Source organism: Fukomys damarensis, unplaced genomic scaffold (assembly GCF_012274545.1).
Source record: "Fukomys damarensis isolate Sample0158 unplaced genomic scaffold, DMR_v1.0_HiC HiC_scaffold_12, whole genome shotgun sequence".
In the NCBI taxonomy this organism is placed as follows: domain Eukaryota; kingdom Metazoa; phylum Chordata; class Mammalia; order Rodentia; family Bathyergidae; genus Fukomys; species Fukomys damarensis.
This window is the reverse complement of record NW_022900924.1, coordinates 39,709,507-39,728,056: the sequence shown is the minus strand read 5'-3', so window position 1 is coordinate 39,728,056 and position 18,550 is coordinate 39,709,507. Positions and strand designations below refer to the sequence as shown.

At 40.1% G+C, this 18,550-nt stretch overlaps 1 pseudogene; it reads right to left on the bottom strand.

Moving 5' to 3' along the window:
* Window positions 1-9,828: 9,828 nt before the first annotated feature.
* On the bottom strand, window positions 9,829-12,341 carry LOC104867895 (annotated as a pseudogene).
* Between the last annotated feature and the right edge of the window lie 6,209 nt (window positions 12,342-18,550).

Sequence of the window (18,550 nt, the reverse complement as noted above, 5' to 3'; positions counted from 1 at the left end):
AAGATGCTAGCACATTCAGTGTCTGGCCCACTTTCTGGAGCTTAGAAAACACCTTCTTACTGTCTCCTCATTTGGGAAACAGCTCCCTCGGGAGTCTTTTATAACGATATTAATCTCACTCATGAGGGCTCTGCATTTGTGACCATATCACCTCCCAAAGCCCCCACTTCCTATAAAACCATCACATTGGGAACCAACACATGAATTTTGGAGGAACACAAAGATTCAGACTATGGCAAACATTGTCTAACAGGTCTGCTTGAGATCACCTGGTTATCTGGGGATGTAATTTTATTTGATCTACTATGTTTTATTGTTTAGAGTTATAAGTCTTTAAATTAGATGTGAATATGCATTCAATTGACAAATTAAATTTTTGGCCCAAAGAAAGACGGGTGATTTATGTCCAACAAAAAAGAATACTGTTTTGGTTTTGTTGCTTTAGAGCACATTAATCAGTTAGGGTTTTTTCTGTTTGTTTTGGTCCTGGGGATCAATCTCAGGACCTTGTGCTTTGTGAGGCAGGAGGCAGCACCACTGAGCTAAATCCCTGGCCCATTAATCAGTTTTTTATTCTCTAATTTTGTGATTTTATCCAACATTCTTTTCTTCCACTGGTGAAAAGAATCTCAGTCCCTCCTCCTCCTCCTCTTTGAACCACCTGAGTCTCTCATACATGAAGTATGTAAATCTTATTTTTAAGGAAATCATATTTCTAACTTTTTGAAATTTGATATGAGCCAACCATTCAAAATTATATTTTGGGCAAACAATTTAACTTACAATGCCTCAATTTGCTTATTTGTAAAAAAAAAAAAAAAAGAGAGAGAGAGACAGAATTTCTAAAATAGAGACTTTCCTCATAGAGATCCTGAGAACTGGATGGAATAATGAATATGAAAGATTTCATGCAGCTGTTGGCATATAAAAATCACTAAATCAATGCTAAGTATTTTTATCATATTATTTAAAGAACGCTTTATCAACTGTATTTCTAGATGTCTAAGCATTTCAATTTCTACTTTTGTGTAACTCTATTCCTATGTTGGAAGTTCCAGCTGTATTCTGGGCATGATGCCTGTCTGTATCTCTTAACTTTGGTTTCACTCTATCTGCACCCTCTCTGGATCAAGGGGAAAAGCTTTCTGGATCATCTCTGGCCTCCAGTTGCAAGAGAAACTCTTCCAGGCTGAGAACAACTAAGAATCTTCCCCCAGGCACCCTGTTTTCCTCTCCCTCCCTCTTCCCCTCTCCCCTTCCTGCCAGCAGAAGTCCCTGACTTGGACTTCCGGCCTTGCACTATAAACATTCCCTGAGCTGCCTAACACTGCTTCCACTGGAGTTTTAACTATTTAAAGACCCTTTCCCCAGAACAGTGCATATACTTACAACATTCTTATCCTCTGGGCTGGAGAACCCTCAGTGTAATATTTCCTCCTTTCTCTAAGCATCCTTATGTAGTCTACAAAGCCCTTTGTACTGTTCAAATGCAAAACTAATTCCTGTTGTTGTTAATTCTGGAATTTTTTATAGCTCAGAACTGTTTACTGAGGATCTTCTATGTGAGTAATGCTATAACCATTTATCACGGGAGGAACTAGCCGATGAGAAAAAAAAGAGAGGAAAATTTTGTTCTGTTTTCCAGAGTTTATGCAACTAGATGAAGAAAGCTCAGTCTAGAGTATAACTTGTCAGAGGCTTGGCATGGAAACACAGTTCAGAGTTTGGCAATAAAGATAACAAAGACAGTGTTGAGTTAGTGAGGGAACAAAATAGAGACGTTTGAATAGAGGTAAGCAGACCACCAAAACATCTTGTAAAGGGTTCAAAGAATGGCTTCTGCTTTATTGACCCAGGAAGTTCATTTTTTAATTTGATCTCAGAATCTTGTGCTAGATGTTTGTTGGATACTATATCTGTAAGTTGGAGTGAAATGAGTTTTATCTCCAATAACAGTAGGGTAGAACAAGACAAAGAATTCCTAAAGTTCGGATATGGGGTTGAAGCCAGTTGCTCACATCCTGCCTTTGACGCACATCATGTGCAGCAAAGAGTTTCATCACAGAATTCATTTTCCATTGAACTTTTGAGTCAAGTCTAAAAATAAGTTGTCTTCTACACATCATCTAGTGGTGATAGGTTCTATTAGGGTTTTAATAATGAGGATAAATGTCTAAGTAAATTGGGTTAATTTCAGTTCTGCATTTTCCATCTATAAAATCTGAAGCAAGTCATTTCAACTCCCTATACCTAGTTTCCTTATCTGTGCATGGAGGTGATAAGAGTAATGATAGGTGAATGATAGGTTTACTGTGAGTGTTCAGTGAAGCAAACATGAAAAGCAGTTCGGATAGTATCTGATACACTGTGAACACTCAGTGTTAGCAGCTGTGCTCATTTTATTATTTTCAATAGTAAGGTATTTCATTTAAATCACACAGGGAATTATTATGGTGACTTGAATATTGGTACAGAAATGAGCATACAACAAATACGAATGTGCATTCAACAGCAGCCTATTGAATTAAATAATAACAAAACACACCCAGTTGGTCTCACATCTTTAGATGGAGAGGCAAAGAGCCCAAGGGTAAGAGCCATCGCGGTACTGCAATATGTGACCATTGTAAAGCCTATTCTGCAGTAAGTACACAGATATGTTCTATACCAAACTGCTAGTTCTGTGTATTAGTTTGCTAGCGCTGTTATGACAGAACACCACAGACTGAGTGGCTTCCATTACAGATTCTGTCTTTTGGGGGTTGGGGGTTTTCTTTTCTTTCTTTTTTTTTTTTTTTTCTCAGCTCTGGAGGCTGACCATAGTGCCAACAACAGGGACTCCAGGGAGGACTTTCTCAGACTTGCAGATGGGCCTTCTCAATGTGCCCTCACACAGATTATTCTTGTGCATGTATCCTCCTGGTACTGCTGCCTCTTCTTCCACCAAACTAGTCCTATTGGGCCAGCCTCCCCCACCCCAACCCTTCAGACCTCATTTAACCCTAATTACCTCACAAAAGGCCCTATCTTCAAACGCAGTCAGTTGAGGGAGGATTCAGTGTAAGCTTTTGAGAGGGGCACCATTCAGCTAATAACACTGTTTGCCTCACATCTTTACCCTGACACTTTTAAGGTGTCCTCACTGCCCTTGGAGAAAGTGCAGCCTAAGTCATGATGATTGAAGGCTATTTCCCACAGTACTTTCCCATGGGCTCCCTTCGTGTCTGAAAACAAAATTCATCATACACTCTTAGCTCGAGGTGTATCTGTCTTTGCACTCATTCTGTTCTCTGCACCTAGTTTTGCTTTTCCTATCTTTACGTGCTAACATCCTATCTGATTCTCAGAATGCACCCCACATGCAGCTTCCTCCAGGAAGCCTATTTTAATCTTCCCTAATGGAAATCCCCTCTTCTCAGCTGAGCGCCAAAGCACAATGTCTCCCTTTTGATACTTTCCATTTTCTCTATTTTATATCAGCCCATGACTAGTGCCTCTGTTACTTCCTCGGTTGCCAACTGGTTCTGATTTATCCTTATCATCCCCGTAATCCTTCCCAAACACAGTTCCTTATGCTAATACATGCTCCAAAAATGTGTTGACTACTACATGAAAGGTCTATTGCATACCAATGATAAAGAGGTAGAGTATACAAAGTATGAGAGATCAGGAGGGGTAATCCTCATACTTCTGGTTATCCATAGAGAAGTAAGCTTTCAAAGGGCTTCCAGTTTATATTTCCTATATTTCTGTATTATTTGAATTTTCATGACATGCCTGCATTTCATTTAATTTAAAGAGATGTTGTTTCTCTATTTTGCCCCAATCTCTTGGTCTCAAATATTCCTCCTGGCTCAGCCTTCCAAGTAAAGAGACATTACAGGCAGTATGCATACTGGCTGTATAATTTTTTAGAATAGAAAGCATATTAAAGATCTTAATTTTGTTTGTTTGTTTTTGTTTTTGTTTTTTGTTTTGAGGCAGGGTCTCACTATGTAGTTGTACAATTTTTTGGGGGGGTGGTACCGGGGATTGAACTTGGGTCTTTGCGTTTGCAAGGCAGGCCATTGAACCACTGAGCTAAATCCCCAGCCCCTCACTATGTAGTTGAGACTGCCCTGGAACTCACTATGCAGCACAGGCTGGTCCCAAACTCATAGCGATCCTCCTGCCTCAGCCTCCCGAGTGCTGGGAGTACAGGCGTGTGCCACCATGTCCGGCAAAGATCTCAATTTTTTAAAAAGATGGGTGGGAGAGAGAAGATTGATATTAGGAAGCATGGCTATTATATTTAAAACTCATTGCATATGTAGTTCAGAGAGTGGAGGAGGAGGGCTTTGGAGGAACCTACAGAGGTCCACACATTATCTTAAAAACAATTTTAAGATAAGCAAAAGGGCTTATTTTAAAAAATAATTAAAAGCCGGGTGTGGTGGCGCATGCCTATAATCCCAGCACTCAGGAGGCTGAGGCAGGAGGATCGCTGTGAATTTGACACCAGCCTGGGCTACATAATGAGTTCCAGGTCAGTCTCAAATACATAGGGAGACCCTGTCTCAAAAAAACCAAAAGAGAAAAAAAATTATAAGACTTGTAGAGTTATTTGGTTATTTAAACTACATGCACGTTGTAACTAATGAAAATAAAAGTTTTTTAAAAATGCTGTAATGATAAATGCCTTTCTTTCAAATTTAAAAATTTTCAATCTATATAGTTCATTTGAAAATATAACTTTCACCACATATTAAATATGCTACTTATCACCTCTTATTTTCCTCTTCTGGTCTTCATTACCAGAGAGAAAGTTATCCCAGTGTTGTAGGAGGTATCAGGGAAAAAGGAAAACAAACAAACAAACAAACAGGGATTGTTTCTGAAATTAAAAAGCATAAAATCTTTCAATAACAATTAGGAGAAGATGAATTTTAGTACAGTAAATGGTAACACAGTTGAAATACAGGAAGTACATCTACTTCAGAACATACCTTTAGGCTGTTAGGGATTGTCCTTAGAGTTATCTACACAAAGCTGAATACACACACACACACACACACACACACTGACACAACCGTACCAAGAAGAGCTGTGCATATTCATGTTCATTGCACTTCATGCACATGTGTAGAACCTAAAGCGGTGATGGGTATCTTTTACTCTGCTTGAACACAAAGTAGAAAGGAATCCCGAGAAAACATGAAGAAAGCTTTCCCAGAGTCCACTCCTGTGTAGAACACAGTGAGTGTTGTCCTCTGGGAGAGAAACAAGCCATTTAAATTCAGAGGACACATTCTCCACACTGGCAAGCTATTTTCAGCTCAAGCTGTAGCTTAATTTGGAAACGGCCATGGAGATCTTGCCTTTTTCTTGTATTGACTTTTTAAAAAAAGAGTGATAGCTAGCTTATAGATATGAGAGGGTAACTCTCCAAATGTAGTATCTGAATCACTCTTGAAGAATATACAATTTTAAAGTTGGTTGAAAACCCTGTTCACTTTAGGGCTTTGAAACCTTTGTTTTTAAATTTAGACATTGTCTTTAAGTTTATGGCATATGATCCTAAATTTAAAAAAATAAAGGGGAAGATGCCCCTAATTGGTCTACTCAACTACGGTTTGGGGGGATGTGCCCACCTACAGAGCTGCCTGATAGAAGAACAACCCTGCCTTGATGTCAGGTGCCCGGCCAAGATAAGAAGGCGGGGAGTCTCCTGCCTCCCAGGACACTGTAGTGCTCTTGCTCAGAAAGATTTCCCTGAGCTTTAGGGCTGCAAGACACCTATTCTACCAACTATGATGCCTTGGCTGCTGCAATGATTTTTGCTCCTGATTATCCAGTGGGATAGTCTAAATTCAAATTTAAATAATTAAAAGAAAAGTAACAATTGTTTTCATTTCTTTAGTGACACTAGCACGTATCAACTACTCAGCTGAATGTGGCCAGGGACTTCCATATTAGGCAGTACCTTTCCATCATCACAGAAAATTCTGTTGGGCAGCACAAGTCTACACCAATAGCAAAATAAAATCACACAGTTTTGTGAAAAGCACTACATAAGAAGTCAAGAGATTTAGGATCTGATCCTATTCTAGCCTGTACATTTTTTTTCTACAAACACTTACATAATACTTAGTATTTTAAGCACTAAATATTCATAATTACCCTATGAACTACTACAGTTGTACCCCCTTTCCGGGTAGAAACAAGCACAGAGATATTAAGTAACTACCAGGCCATTGAGTGGCAGCACCAAGAATACAAATCCAGACGGTTTGCCTTGAGAGTCTGTAGTCCTAAACACTACTTAATGCTTCCTCACTAAAAATCCACGTGGCTTGGGAAGATTTCTTCACCATGATATTCATCTGTCAAAGGAGGAAAGCAACCACATTTCATCTACAGTCCTTTCCACTACCACTGGCCCAGGAGTCATTCACTAACACGTATTTAGTGTCGAATCAGTAGGGAGCATGTTCCCAGCTGAATATACAGACAAAGGAAAAAGTCATGGTCCTGCCCTCCCATGGAAAGAAGGAGGCATTTACCAAACACATGAATAATTGGAAAACTGCAAAGGGAGCAGAGTGATAAAGGGTGCATTCTGAGTAACGAGAATGTTCAATGAGATTCGACCTAGTCAGAGAGGGCAGCTACAGCTCCTCGGGGCAGGTGGAACTTGAGAGAAGGGGAGATCCTGGGAGCCTCTACTGTTCCAGATGCTGTCTCCCAGCGAGGGGTCAGCTGTACTCACTAGCGCCTCATGGCAATGGGTTTCCCATGGGTCAGTGTGGGTTGGAGGCTGCAAGTGAGCAGGACCATAGGGAAACAACATTTTTCGCTAACCCCTCAAGGCACTGTTTTCCCTGTTTTGCCCAGATCCCTATCTCCTGGGCAACCAGCAAAAGTGCCTACGTCACAGTTAAAAACGGAATGCAGGCTAACATCTGTAACAGAGATTGAAAATAATTTAGGTTGCAACATGTACATAGCTTACACACCGGAGATCGTGTGTACTTGCCTATGTCAGTAAGGCTGGTGTGTGACAAAAGCAAATGTATGTAAAGACTCAGCCAGTGAATTAAAGGAGGAAACTTTGCATTTGAGATTTCCTTCATGGCTTCTGGTTAGAGACTTTGCTCCAGAAAAGGGACCAGTTCTCCAACTCTGTAAGTGGGAAATGCATTTTTGAAATTTAAAAGAAGGAAAAAAAAAGAGTAAATCAGAAACCCATCCCGAAGAGGCTTCTTTTATTCTCTCTCTCTCTCTCTCTCTCTCTCTCTCTCTCTCTCTCTCTCTCTCTCTCTCGATGTGGGTTTTCCTTAAAGTTCAGACCTTATTCTTTTTCTTTCCAGCAAACTCATTTTATTTCATCACTTTCACCAACTCATCAGTAAGTAGTACACATATAAACAAGAGGCCAATAGGGAAACATTCTATTCTGGCTTTGAGCCAGGACACAAGTAAGACAGACTGACTTCTGAGAGTTAGACACTGAACAGGTGCAGCAGTTCAGCAGAGCAACTTACAGAAGAACCTTACAAACAGGACGGCAAACTCAGTACCTACAGTGGTGAGACGAGCGACAGCATGTACGCCCTGGGCCGGGCGGGGTCCGTGGTGAACTGGGGATTGTGTGCTGCTTCTCTTTTTCCAGCTCATGGGTGACCAATTTGTAATTCCATCTCCTCCCCTTCTTTCTATAATTTCTAGATTTCTATATTTTCACTTATAGCTAATGTTATACACTATGGGGTATGAACCTATGTCTGTAGGAACAGATGTGATTTTTGCTTGCCTAAGATGCGATAGTCTTATATCTAAGGAAAGAGGCTGCTTTGGGAAAGCGGATGCCCAGAAAAAAGGGACAGAAGAGGGAGAATCTGCGAGTGATCATAGGATGTGGACCTCTCTTGATGCCATGAAGATGAGATTACACAAGAACCCACAGCACATAGCAGCTGCTCACTGAGTCATCTACCTGCAGATGTGTGTTCCCAGTGACTCTCCTCACCTGGGCTTAGTGCTCGTCAAGCTACTTCTTTTTTTTTTCTTCCCTTTGAGACAGGGTCTCCCTATGTAGCCCAGGCTGGCCTCAAACGCACAGCAATCCTCCTGCCTCAACCTCCAGATCACAGACGTGCACCACCACATCCAGCTCATCAAGCCACTTCTGCTTCTAAATTAGCTTCCCAAGATCTGTCCGTGGACAGAGAATGCAAATATGAATATACAGTCTGTTTGGTAGCTCCACTGAACTTTCTAAAATAATAAGTGGGCATTCTGATTTTATAAATTAATTGTTCTTGGTGAAACCAAGGGTATCCCTTAGGTCCTCATCATCTAAGACATGATGATGAATTAATTTCCATGTGACGATCTCACCAATGTCAATGGTAAAAGCAAGGTGCACTATACATTTATTTATAGACCTGAAATTGCTCGTCCCTCCAAGGAGCCTTGGTTTCTTGAGTGGGAAATGGTATTTAAAGGGCACAATCTGTGCTGTCATTACTTCTAGTCCGTTTTAGTGGACAGAGCTAGGAAATACATCTTTCTGGAAAATTTTTTTAAGGTCACAGGCTCATACTGATATTTCCAATTCAAATTTAACATTAAGGAAGATATATAAACCTCTCTATATATAGATATATCTAGAAAGAGAACATAAGCGTGAGAGATCTTGTATTTTAACGTTAACATAGTATTTGCTTTCTTTTGAAATATATACAATAGTTTCAAAATAATATTGCCATTACTATTAACAGTAAGACTATATAAACCAGTCATGGTGGTGCATGCCTGTAATCCCAGCACTCGGGAGGCTGAGGCAGGAGGATTGCTGTGAGTTAGAGACCAGCGTGGGCTACATAGTGAGTTCCAGGTCAGTCTCAACTACATAGTGAGACCCTGTCTCAAAAAACCAAAAAAAAAAAAAAAAAGACTATATAATGTATGAAGTTTATGATTTCTTTACAGCTCTATTTGTCTTTAGAATATATTATACCAAGACATGTAGTCAAAATACTATGCTAAAAACGGCACATCGTTATTTTCCCCATGTAGTTATTATGCTAATTTGATATATAGTTAAAAACCATGAAACATTTGCCATGGTTTGGTTGTTCAGTGTCCCCCAAAGGCCCATGTATTAAAGGCTTGGGTTTCAGTGTGGTGTACCTGGGACATGGCGGAACCCATAAGAGGTAGTGGGAGGTGTTTCAGTCCCAGAAGGCAAGATGTAGACAGGAACTGTGGGACCCCAGTCTCTTTCTCTCCTCTTTTGCTTTCCAGACAAGAAGTAAGAGGTCTTGCTCTCCCATGCACCGTGGTGTGCTGCCTTGTCACAGGTCCAAAGCAACAGATCCAACCGAACATGACCTGGAGTCTCTACCATCATGAGCCCGGTGAAATCTTCTCTCTTTTTTTACATATCCAAACTTTTTTTCTGTAGAGGTTTATTCTGGATAAATCTGAATTTGGGATAATCTGAAGACAGATTACAATGATATATTGTATTAAAGGACTAGAAAATAATCTAAGAGAGTATTTTAAGCACAGGGGCCCGACACACTCATAAACAGGTTTTTCCCCAAGCCTGCAGGTCAGAGCTGTTAGCCTTCTGCGTGTACCACAAGGTGAGGATATTCACTTTGTGATAAGCCAAATCTACCTCTCACAAAGTAAAGTTCCTTCTTCATCAAAAACCTCAATAGTCATACCAGTTTGAAATCTGAATCAACTCTACAAAATGCAGAAACACTATCTCATCAAAATATTTGTAATATTATGCTCGCCTCTGTAGGGTTAATCGCCACTCTCAGCAACAAGCCCTTCAGCTATTTCCATTGTTTTTCTCAGTTCATAGATTATTCCAGTTTTATGAAACCATACCAAATGAAACAGCCAGTCTAGCCAAACCATGTCATTGAAAGGGGCACTATCTTCTGTCCTTTATACCAGCTTCTCTCTTTCCAGAGAATAAGTGCTTGGACTCCACATCAAGTGCACGTCCATCTGCCCCCTCTGCTCCCCAAGTGATCTGTCTTCTTCTGAGCACTCTCCATCGTAGTTTTGGCTTGCTTTACCGTCTTCACATCTCGAAAACCAGAAATATGACGTGGAGTCCAAGAGCAACTCCGACTCTGGGCTACAGAAGTGGGTGGAACAGATTCTTCTCTCTTTCTCTTCCTGGTGACACTCTGAGAGCTTCTTGCCTGGATTACATGGTGGGCATTGTCTTTATCATCCATATCAGTACCAAGACTTTGCATCTCATTCTCCGAATGTTCTGCTGAAACTTCATAGCAGTTTGAGGCATCCTCTGTCCCTGGGCATTCTTGGATAGCAAAATTTTCAATTTCTTTTTTTCTCTAATCTACTTTGCCAGTGGTTGAGTTTCCACTATTTCTTTGTCTTCACTTTCAGATTCACTGTCATGCTCTCCAGTAGCTGTTTTAACTCTTCTTCTTTTTCTAACTCTTCAAATTGCTTCATTACAGTGGGACCAATATAATCAGCCACACATTATGGCCTTTCTAGATATCTGGTGTCTTACGTTTTTTGGATGAATTCATTAAACCCCAGTATTTTTGAAGATCCATAATGTAATTATCTCCCATTTCCAGCTCAAGATCTCATTCCCTTTTCTTCTTGGGCTCCCCAATTTCCATCCTCTTCTTGCATGCCAACACTCCTTTTAGGGTGAAGGGAGGCCTCTCCTTATTATCTCTCTTGTTTGGTGTAGCTAAATGCAATCTGCTCAGCGTTTTACTTCACTTTATTTCCTTTCATTTTGCTTTCCACTTGATGAACCAAGAACCTATCACAGGCCTCTATTTTAATTTGGATAATACCTTCCTCAGTAAGGGGAAAAAATGAGAATCAAGACTTGCCATGTAGAGGTACATGATCCCAACAATGAATGTAACTGTACTGTATCCCTTAAATGTACCAATAAACTCAATAAAATTTTTTTAAAAAATTAATACCTTCCTCAGGGTGCTGGTCTGTATAACAGGGAATCCTCTGGCCTGCAAGTTGATTAATATTTTCTGATCATCTTCAGGAAGTTCAGGGGCCAGGGATTTAGCTCTGTGGTTCTGCCGCCTGCCTCACAAGGTCCCGAGTTCAATCCCCAGTACTGAAAAAAAAAAAAAAAGAAAAAAGGAAGTTCAGCTATTCTTTTCACATTGTATTTGTTTGCTACAATTATAAGAGTTTTATTGATACAGAGGGGGTCTGTAGGCCAGGGATTTAGCTCAGTGGTTCCACTGACTGCTTCAAAAGCACAAGGTTCGTTCTGCCGCCTGCCTCACAAGGTCCCGAGTTCAATCCCCAGTACTGAAAAAAAAAAAAAAAGAAAAAAGGAAGTTCAGCTATTCTTTTCACATTGTATTTGTTTGCTACAATTATAAGAGTTTTATTGATACAGAGGGGGTCTGTAGGCCAGGGATTTAGCTCAGTGGTTCCACTGACTGCTTCAAAAGCACAAGGTTCCAAATTCGATCCCCAGTCCCAAAAAAAAAAAAAAAAAAAAAAAAAAAAAAAAAAGAAGAAGAAGAGGGGTCTGATATCTGGAAGAGGTCTAACTGTTCTTTCAGTCCACACCTACCCTGCTCAGACAAATCCATCACATAAAAAACCATGACACAGAGGTGAACCATGGCTGTGTTGCTTGCATTTCGATAGTGTTCCAACGTGATCCCAGTATCCACAACCTGCTAATGGTAGATACTTATCAGAGACTTGCTGGTAAATTCGTACGGCTGAACTCCCACAGCTGCTCTTGTCCCCTTGTTGATGAAGCTGGGTTTCCCGACATTTGAGGACCCACCGAGTTCTTGCATTTGGATCTATGGTTGACAAGTGGGATAAATGCTGACGTACTTGTTCCAAATAGTCCGAACTCCGCTTCTGTCTCTTGATAACAGTGCACCTCCACCCCAAGGGCAGCCTGCTTCGGCTGCTTGCAGCAGTAGAGAGAATCTCCATGTTTCATTAGCCACACATGATCTTCAGCAGCATTATCCACTAAATTTTGGCAATATTTATTTGCCCTAGAGCTGACTTGTAACGATCCTTATCATAGAGAATATTCATCAAATCGCATAACATGGATGGATGTCATCCAGTTTAGGAAAATCTGTTAGGATCTGTGAGAGTCTGTTATGGTAATTCTGCTGAGTAAATTTGACTTTTCTCATGTGAAAATGTCTAATGCAATAAATTTGATCGTGTTTATGAATAACAATTGGAGTCTTTCGTCAAGTCCTTGACAACATCAGGTCAATAAAGTCCTTGGCTGAAGGCACCACCATGATTTCCTTAAAGTTGTCATTCCTCATACCAGTGGTGGGCAGTACCAGAAATCTTTTCTTTCTATAAGTCATCAGTGTTTCATTATTGTTACAGAAAGCTGATACCCAGCATTCATTTTCTAAGTTTTAGAGGTTGTTGTTTTCATTTCTTACGTAACAAATATGTAAGACACCAAATCTGATACTATAAGAAAATATACTCTAGTCGGGCGTGGTGGCACATGCCTGTAATCCCAGCACTCAGGAGGCTGAGGCAGGAGGATACTGTGAGTTCAAGATGAGCCTGGGCTACATAGTGAGTTCCAGGTCAGTCTCAACTACATAGTGAAACCTGTATCAAAAAAAAAAAAAAGAAAGAAAGATAGATGAAAGAAAGGAAGGAAGGAAGAGAGAGAGAAAGAAATTATACTCTAGAACTGTGATGGTGAAGCTTTTAGAGCTTTCAGTGATACAAACAGCCTGCTGGGGCACGGGTGACATAGGTTCACCACCACTACTCTAGAACAATCATTTCCATCTGCCTTTATTTGCTTTTGTTGTTTCTTTTTCCAAATATAAGCAGACAGTTGCCTCTTTTAACCCTCTCCCCTACTTATGCAGCCCTGCAAAGAGATGTCGTCGTGGGAGACTGGCACACACTGCTCTGTTGGCTGCTACCCCAGTGGAGAATCAGCTATGCTCACCTTATCTCCCTCGATGGTGTGTTCACCACAGATCTGTGTGGATGGGTGCATTGCGGTTATATTTTTAAAAGTGTCCAGATTTGTCTTTTCAACAGTTAAATTCATTATGTACAAACCAAAGCATCAACCTTCTCCCCAAACTAAGTCTCACCGCACACTTCCTGATTTTTGTTCTCAGGGCTTCAATTCTCCTAACCACTAAGTATCAAGACTAGTCAAATTTGGACTTCTGCATTTTATTTGGTCTTCAGACCCTGTCAATCACCAAAGTATATGGTCATCCATTCAGCTAAAGGCAACATGTTTTGCACATGAACTATGTGGCAACCACATGATGCATAAGACATTTTCTGTGATCCCAAGCACTATATTGCAGTGGGGGAAAATACAAGAATGAATAAGTGATCCCAGTGTGGGATGGAGTCCTGTAATTGATATAGGCAGGACATAGTTTGGAAGAACAAAACAAGTACAGAAAATCCTGGTGAAACAGGGCTAGGAGATTATGTGTCAGCTGTATTTGAGGGAGAAGTAGGAGGAGGATTTTGTCATGCAAAGAATGGGATGGAGATGGGATAAAGAGCTCAGGTGCAGAGGAAGCCCACTGGTAAATGAGAGTAAAGTGTTCCAAGGACTGCAGTTTCCAATGTGCTTGGAGTGTTGTAGTTTGGCAGATGAAGTAAGAAATTAGAGACCCTATGGTGAAGAATTTTGTCTACTCACCATGCTATGGATGGATTTTCTTTTCCTTTTTAAAAAATCAAGCTCTCAGGGAAGGCCTCAAAGGATTTAAAACTGTTGGATGATATAGTCAGAATTATGTTTTTAAAAGATCACTCTGGGCCTGGAGATGTAGCTGTGATTGGTAGTGTACTTGTCTAACTAACATGCACAAGTCCCTGTGTTCAGTCCCAACACTACAAAAAAACAAAGAAAGAAAGAAACAAAACAAAACAAGGAAACAAGGAACACCCATCAGGTAGGCCAAATAAAGAGACAGACCGAAAAGGAAAATAAAACCAGAGGTAATGAGTCAAGAGAAATGAAGAGTTCCAGAACTAGACAAGTGGCAGAAGAGATGGAGAACTCACCTGAGAAGCATGATGAGGAAGAACAGATAAGAATTGACAGGTGGGCGGTAACTCCAGGACTTTTTCACATTTCTGGTTTGGCACCATTTACTTAGAACAAGAATGCAGAAGAAGAGGCAGACAGGAGCATAGGGAGCTATGACGAGAGTTCCGGATGGGGTAATGCTATGACAGATGCGTTCAATCGGCAAATATCCACTGACCATCTACTATGTACAAAGCGCTGTTTTCCAGGGGATAAGCAACAAACTGTGAGAAGAGGATGAAGATGCGTCAGAGTTTACTGATAATAAAGGGAAGGTTAGAGAAGATGGTGTATGAAGAACGAGGCAGAAGAACAGAGAGATGAGTGTTAATGGGGAGCTTGCATCTGAGAAGCATGAAGAAAGTAGCTGACTTCAAGGACCCAAACAGTGCTCTGACCTAAAATTGCTTCACTGTGAATGAAGTGTGAGTGTCAGAGGCTGGAGAACTAAGTTCCTATCAATTCTTATTTTATATCAAGCTTTTTGTGCCATCCCTTCCTTCTCATGCTCATTATTATCCCCAGAACTCATTTTCTTCCTGTTCCTTTCATTATGTATATTTCTCTTATTTTTGTTTGTATTTTAATTTTTTTAAGAGTGAGAAAAATGTATCGAGGGAAAGAAAGCTTCTGTCTAAGGAAAACAGAAGGGGGACTAGAAAGTGGGCTACCCAACCACCCTACTTTTCAAAGATGTTTTATATCTCTGTGTACTTGCTTTGGCAGCTGAAACGAGGTGAGGTGAGTACAAAGTGAAATAAAACTATACGACCCAATGGAAAATTACAAGGTGGGCATGAGGTGGGGCAAAACTATGACCAACCAATAAGATTAGAAGTACAATCACCCAGGTAATATTGATTAAGTGGGGAGCAAGTCACATAGCAAGCGTACAAGGATTTTCAGTAAGGGTGGGGGTCAGGGATATTTCCTGGAAAGGCTAGATTAAGACTTTGGCCCCCAACCCAGGTGGCTCTTTATCCCCACACACAAGGGTATAGTAGTTTCTCTCCTTTTACAGTTCTGGCCACAGTGAATGTGTCTTCATTGTCCTCCATGTTGGCTCCTTGCTGTGTTGGCTCCTTGAGGGTGGCCCTGTCTAACTGCCCACCAGATATGTAATTAACTTACCTCTCTGCAATATTCCCCCCTCTGAAGAAGCATCTCTTACTGATGTGAGGGAGCAAAGGGTGAATGAAGACAGCTCTGGCTACTTCCAGCTGAAGAGGGTGGTCAGGAGTTGTGATCAGCAGTTAGAGTTACTCTACAGAGGGTCTATCTAAGGCTCTCCATAGGAGCCAGGCACTGTCATCTTGGTAGCTGCATGGCTTTTAAGTTGGGAAGAAACAGAGCCCAAGAAACAGTCAAGAATGCACGGGCCAAATTATAAGGTCAGCAGGATTGCTATGAATATAGCCCAGAAAGAGGAAAAGGAGAAAGTCCAGGGGACTTCAGAATCCAACATAGAAGTCATATTGTAGACTTCAGCAGCTATGAGCTGTTTGCAAGGTTAATCTGGTGGATCCCAGTAAAAGAAGTCTAGCGCATTTGTCATTGGTTCCATTCATATAACCACATGGAGTTTGGCAGCCTCAAAGATGTAGGATCCTGTAGGAAAGGATCCTCTGTGTCCTGGATCTTGTAGACTTTGAGGGACCAAGGCCAAAATATCAGCTGTCCTCATAGCCCAGTTACCTTTATACTTTTGGTCTCCAAATTTCAACCAATAAGTAATCATGGTGGAAGACCTCCAAAATGATATAGGGGAAGAGATGTAACTCTCAAACCTGCTAGATATCCAAAATGTGAGTTCATGTTCTCTAAAATCAAAGAATGAACTCTAGAAACAACGAAGGTTAAGAGTGGGAAAAGTTTATTGAGGGGAAGAAAGCTTTTGTCTAAGAGAAGAAAGGGGGACCAGAAAGTGGATTGTCCCGTGTTTGTATTTTAAAATCACGTTCTTTCTTTACAATACATAAGCAAAAAGAAGAAAATTTAAACAACATTCAATCCTACCACCCAAAGGTAAGTATTATTAATGTTTAGGATAATTTTATGATTTTATCTCTTTTTTTCTAATACAGATACAGAGCAAATATAGTACATATACATTTCTTATTTACAGAGAACCACATAGTATATTTTGATTTTTAATTTTTAAAACTTAAACAGTAAGGTCTCTTCATTTGCCCTTAAAAATCTCTACAACATCATTATAATACTGTATTTATATAGTGCTCCAATAACTTTTTTCAAAGCGATTCTCACCCAGTGGCATAACTAGAGGGAGTTAGGGAATCAGTCCACCCCAGGGGGCACATTTTCTAGGCTGCATTATTAGCCAAAAAGAAAATTTTATGGTAATAACTTACTCCATTTTAACACAGAGAACATTTGCGTAACATTCAAACTACAGACATTACATCTACATTTTATTAGACACTTAAAATGTTATCTCATTTTTTACTGAGTGTACTTTTTGCAGCAGTAGTAACATTTGTAAAGAATTATTTTAAAATATTATTAGGATAACCATTATTCATATCAGTTAACTATTGTAATTCCATAGGGACCATATGAATTAAGATAATAATTGTTGGTTCTTTTGAACTATATTTGATGTTAAGCTAAGGTTTCCTATTGTCTGGATGCAGAGGTGTCTGTAGCTACATGACTACTTACACAGGAATCCTACTGAGTGGTTTACACACAAAGCTCAACCGTGGTGCCGGGCGTGGTGGCGCATTCCTGTAATCCCAGCACTCGGGGAGGCTGAGGCAGGAGGATTGCTGTGAGTTAGAGACCAGCCTGGGCTACATAGTGAGTTCCAGGTCAGTCTCAACTACATAGTGAGACCCTGTCTCAAAAAAAAAAAAAAAAGACTCAACTGTGAGAACCATGTAGTACAATTTCTGTGTAGGCAGTTGACCAATGAATCAGCTTGGAGTACAGGCCACACTTGTGCATTGGTTCTGCTTCCTGTAAACATATTTCTCTGGCTATAAGATGTTGAGGAGATTTAGCAGCATAATTATATTAAACTATATATTTAATACAATGAATAAATTTGTGCAAAAATAATCTTAATTTTTCTCTATAGATCATTTAAATTTTCTACTTTAAGTAACACTGTAGATGGCTGTATTTTTATTTCATAAATAACTATAAAACATATATCTACATTTTTCTCTATATATCATTGTGGTTTTCTTTTTAAACAGATTAACATATTCAGATATGTTAGAGGGTGGCAGACTGAGGGACAGCTCCCAGAAGCACGAACTCTAGCTAGGCCACGGATCTCACCTCTGAACTTCCTTATATATCTATGTGCTGGAAGTGAGAGATGGGCTTAGAGTAGTAAACAGTACTGTTTGTTCTGAGGCAGGGTCTCTATGTGTACTTCAGACTGGCTTTAAACTCACTATATAGCTCAGGCTGGCCTCGAACTCAAAGCAATCCTACTGCCTCACCTCCCAAGTGCTGGGAGTACAGGTGTGCGCCACCACGCCCATCCCAGAAAGTTGAATTAGGATGACTTTTTGTTAACAACTTTCAGACAGCCGCCAAACCTAAGACAAAGCAAAATCATATTACATACATTCAAAACATATATTTTCCACCAGTAATAGTTTTTACACAATGTCAGGCCAGAGTGAGAGAAGTGAGAAGGTGATATATATTTATTTTGATAAAACTTTGCCTCTTTTTTATATCTGAGAGATCTACATACAAAATTCTACCATTATTAAAAAACAAACAAGTACAGACCCATAAAAGAGCAAATAATACTAGGAAGTTCAGAATTATAAATAAGAGGAAAGAAAGGGATTGTAGCATAAGGAAAGCAGTTGAGAAATTTTCACTGTGGCACTTTCTCCTGCAAACTGGCTATGGTAAAGTTGGGGGAAAAGTATACTTAGAAAGATCTAGGAATTTAGAACTTAGAACCATGCTCCAGTTGAGTTCAGTTTAACTTTGTCTGAAATTTAACAAGTAAAAGAAAGTAATCCAGAGCCTCAGGGTCAGTTGTTTTGTGTGTGTGTGTGTGTGTGTGTGTGTTGTTTGTTTGTTTGTTTTTGGTACTGGGGATCAAACTCGGGACCTTGCACTTGTGAGGCAGGTGGCAGCACCACTGAGTTAAATGCCCAGCCCAGGGACAATATTTTAAATTTTGGCTTTGAGCAAATGAAATACAGATCGAATAAGTTTGCCTTGTGATTCATTGCACTATCTAAAATCTCTAATTTAATCACTTGAAGGCAATCATGTAGGTTTTCATCCTTGTATCCAGGTAATGAACCGACCCACCCAAAGTCTCAAGCCTGTGTCTGGAGCTGCTTGTGGGCCCTGAATAACACTGAGCGATGTGACACCATGCTCCCTATGGTGTTAACCCTAAAAGCCCACGAACAGGAAAAAAAAAAAAAAAAAAAA